Raw genomic sequence first — 4,863 nt, forward strand, 5'->3', positions numbered from 1 at the left:
CGTGGGGGGCCTGTCGGCTAGCCCTCCCCGCCCTCTTCCTTCCTCTTAAGAGGTCCCCCTCCCTCCTTTCCGTCTCCCTGCCTTTTTCCTCCCTTTCTCCTCCTCCCCTGATCTCTCGCCTCCCCACCCAGCCTCACTACATTCCCTCTAGCTTTTTCTGCTTCCTGCTTTCGCTGGGAGATCCTGCCCCCTGAATCTCGAACCAGCAATACGTGTGCGGCACGCCGGGCTGGGTAGAGTGACCTGTAGAATAAAGACAAAGAGGAAAAAAAGTCTGGGGGTATGCACGAGACCAGGGGGAGGACCGCAGGACCCGGGCAGCGCGGAAATTCAAAAGTCAGAACTCCGAGGGAGCACGTGATTTTGTGTGCTGTTCTGGGAAGGGCTGCTGAAATCCAGAAGGGAAGACGAGCACTGTCCAATGAAAATGAGACTTCGTACTTAATAATATCGCAGGAGAAGTGGGCTCGACCATAGCAAGTTTAATCTTTGAGCAAAATTCTTCTCTTTATTATGCTTGATAAATAGCAAACAGCAGGAAAGGTGATTTACTCTGGCTTTTTTTTTTTTTTTTTTTTTTTTAAGGGCTAGATATTTCTGAAGAGTTTTTCCAACTCTGCAAGTCAGTGATGGGGAAACTGGGACATCGTGGACATTCAAACACTCTAAAAAAACTAGGGGGGTGGGGGGGTGCTGTCAGATAATTTGGAGCATAGATTTGGTTGTGATACAATGGAATATTATTTGGCCCTGAAAAGGAACAAAGTATGGATACACACCACATAAAGGAGGAACCTTGAAACGTTACGATAAGTGAAAGATGCCAGACCCCCCCCCCCCCAAAGGGCTGCAGACGTTTTGTGCTTGTAGCTGAAAATCATTTTTTAAAGACTTGGGGGGTGGCTCCCCTAGTTTTCCATGTCAGTTTTTATATTTGAGGTATGCTGTATGTAGCCATGGACAGGTTGCTATGTTTGTCTTTTCAAATTTCTTTACAACGTTTTAGACCAAAATATTAGTTTTTCCTACCAACCTTTTATTTACAGCAATTTCAGTATGGCTGCTCGGATTGTGGATTCTAAAATGAAATTATAGGCTATGTACCCATCAAGGTTCCTTCCCCATTACTCTCCGCAGGCAGCTGCACATCCTCGTCCTGGCTGCGGCTACCCGGGCACCATTTCAATGGCAAATTCCACTCGGGCTCATTTCCCTCGGTTTGACTTAATTCCTAAACGTTTTGAACATTGATCTCCGGGGTTTTCAGCGCCCTGCGCCTGCTCACCCGCTGTTTGATAGGTTAACTTTTCAGCATCTCAGACAATGGTCCTGGCCTGTAAATTCTGCCCATTGGTTCCAGGGCGCAATCCCCAGCCTGGGCTCTCACAAGCGCTATCTTAATCTCCCCACCCCCACCGCCTCTTCCCCTGTGGTCTGCTTTTTTCATACACAGAGATGAATTACTTTGAGGATCTAATTGGCCTTGTTTCTGTAACGTTTTAAGAAAGGGAAGAGGAGCTAGTGTAAAAGCCTGCTCCACTTGGGTGGTCAGGGCTGTGGCTGCCCCCAATTTGCCTCATTGCTGATGCATGCGAGTGCGACATTCCCAGCGATAATGTTGTTCCTAACCAATCTGCCCTTATTTACATTTGTAAGCATTGTCGCCTTTAATATGCATGCCCTGTGCAGGGGACCGCTGCGCCACACCGGGTGTGTTAACTTCAACTAAGCACAAGGATTCCCCGGACCTGAAATGAGGCTAGCTGGAGGAGCCAGGCCTACAAAGGTGTCTGCTGGAAGACAGTCCCTGTAATGGCTTTTCCCCTCCTGAGTTACCAAATAAGTGACAGCTCTGGGCCTTTTCAACCTGTCCAACCTGCTGGCTCTCTCTGGAGCCACAGTTTAGTGTTCTATCTCCCCTTTCCAAGTAAAGTTCATCTCAGTGCATGAACTGTCATTTTGGTCTCTCCATCTCCATCCAAGTCTTCATTGGAGTCTGTAGTTTTCAAAACAGATTCCTTCAACTCTTAACATATTCACTCATATCCTCTTTCTCTGCTCCCATACTCCAAACACCCATGGCCACGCCACACACACATCTCAAAAATGACCTCTGATTATCTGAAAGATGACACTGAACTAAGCATCTGCCCTTTGGGTTTGGGCATTCCAATGGTAAGCCATTGTGGGAGCTGGGCTCAGTGGGGTAATGAGGAACCAGAGTGAGATTTAACTTTGCACTGGTTGCTCACATCCAACCCAACGGGTCTTTGAAATCTAATGTAACTTAACTCATTTTTGCAGAGTACACATGAATAGAGATAAATGCGTTCTAGTAATTTGATCCTTGGGCGATGTTGTAATTTTGTCTACCAATTTTAATACTCTTTTGCACAAATGCCAATGATTGCTAACATTATACCAAGTCCCATAGTATTCGTGTTGAGAGGGTGAGATGGGGGGAGGGATTTGGGGTTTGATGTAATGTTCTGTTTATGGATGGAGACTGCAGGATGGGTCAGAGCCTGAGCAGTTCAAAGCAGGTACCTTGATTAAGAGCTGAGTCTTGACTCAATTCAAGTCAGTATGCCACCAACCACCACATTTTCTTGGCTCCCTAAGAATGCCTTATTATCTTCTCATTGGCAGCTTTTGTATTTGCTAAAAAGGTGATGGTAGGAAATGAGTCTAAAAGGTTTGGGGGCAGATGGGGTAGATTCAGCAGCCACAAAATATAAAACCCCTAAGTATGACTACCCTCCCCTGTTCCCTCCCACCTTCTGTTTCCTCTCCTACTCTCTCCTCCTCAGAACTGGAGGAAAGGGAATAGCTCTAGCCAACTTGTCAAAATAATGCTGCTAATTACCCCTGATCTCCTTTAATGGGAAGCTGCTCCCAGTTCCACAAAGGAGTAAATGAGGGGTCTGCAGCACAAATCCAGGAGCACTGGCATTTTTTGAGCTGAGGGTTGGGGGCGGTGGCAGAGGGGAGATGTCCTGAGAAGGCCCTAGAAATCTCCACATTTATGACTCCAGGTTCCAACACTAGCTTGAGAAGTGGAATTAGACTTTATGCATTGCCAAAGCTACTGGTATTCTCTTGTTGGGAATGTCAGTCACCAAGTGCAAAGAAAATGTTCAGCGCCTACAGTGAACTGGAAAGAGAACATAGCAATAGAGCCTTATATTGCTCCCTCCCTTGTCTAAATATCTTCTTAGCCACATTACTTTACTCTAATGGATAGAGATGTATTCTGGAAACAGCCCCACTTTGGACAATTCTTTCTCCATCTCTCTCTTGCCTCATCTCTATCTCCCCATCTAATATATCTATATCAAGATTTGCATTTGGCAGAAGGCACACTATTCATTTCAGTGATCTCTGCCATTGGGTCTTGCATGAAAAAGAAGCTGAGCAACATGATCCCTTTGACCCACTGCTGGAGCAACAAATTTATTAGAGATATAGGCATGAGAAATGAAAGGGAAGTAAAACAATTCCAGCTTATTGTGTGTCTTTCTTTCATACTGCTAATCCGGTTTACACATCACGCCTACATGTCTCAATAGGGCTTTATATACTGTGGCAGAGGCAGGAGAAAATAAAAGGTGTGTGTGTGTGTGTGTGTGTGAGAGAGAGAGAGAGAGAGAGAGAGAGAGAGAGAGAAGGATAAACCAGGGGAGACGTATTTTAATCCACATTGATTTGGCTTGTCAGTTTTTCTATTTGTAGAAAGTTGAAAAGTTGAAGACAATTGGTAAAAAAGGCTTTTATTTTCTTTCACAGAATAGCTTCAAATGGTGCTAATATTCAAATAGATTGTTAGATTATGACTAGATTGTAAGCAGAAATTATATACACTTCTTAGTGAGTCTGAAATGAAGGTTAATACCTAAGTTGAGAATGGGCCTATTGGTGTCCACCTGGATTCAACATTTAATATAAAAAGATCTTGGACTCAAAGGTGTTCTACAGCCTTGCAGAAGGACGCTGGGTGACAGCTGGAACACACACACACTCACACTAGACAGCCATGTTTTACAGCGTGGGTACACAATGCACCTGAGGCAACAATTTATCCCGAGGTGCCACCCAGAAATGATGTGACAGTGACAAAGGATGACACCAACAGGCATTGTCTCTCTTTGTGGAGGCAATTAATTGCATGTTGAACTAGGGGAGCCAAAAAGAGAAGAAGAAGAAATTGAACACACACAGAATGCTGAAAAGATACTATTGTAGTAGTTCAAGACCTCAGTTATCCAATTATTAAATATTTAGAGCCACCCACGTGGGTCTTTATGTATTTCCCCTCCCCAGGGAGGAAGGAAGGATAAAAGGGGGGAAATAATGCTTTTCTCTCCCGAGTCTAGGAAAATAGAGGTCTCTGGGTGTCTTCCACAGGCAACATTCCATAGGGTTCTTCTTAGATGACAGAAACGGAGACCTAAAAACTTGGGACTTGCTGACCATCCCCACAGTCATTATAAACATAAACTTAAATCCCCGGAGACACAGCACATGTCACCCCAGAGGTCCCGTGGGCCCAGCCTTGGCACTAGGTCTAAAGGAGTTTGAATGGGCCGGGCCCCCTCAGGGCTCCCTCACCCTCTCAGCACTGGGCTAGCGGCCCTCCTCTTTAATGGGTGGCAGGCACCAGAACCCCCCCCGACTCTGTGGGTGATAAAGTCAACACACACCATCTCCTACCCGTGGCCCCTCCGTGAACTCGTAAAAGCCCCTCTGGCCCTTCTCCCACCAGCAGCGGCGGGGAGGGAGGTGTCTGAGCCCCAGGTTTTGGAAAGTGCCTCTGCCTCCCGGCCCGGGTGCCGCGAGCCGCGCCGTCCCCTCCAGCAGCCCTCC

The sequence above is a fragment of the Myotis brandtii genome, unplaced genomic scaffold (assembly GCF_000412655.1).
Source record: "Myotis brandtii unplaced genomic scaffold, ASM41265v1 scaffold419, whole genome shotgun sequence".
Lineage (NCBI taxonomy): Eukaryota > Metazoa > Chordata > Mammalia > Chiroptera > Vespertilionidae > Myotis > Myotis brandtii.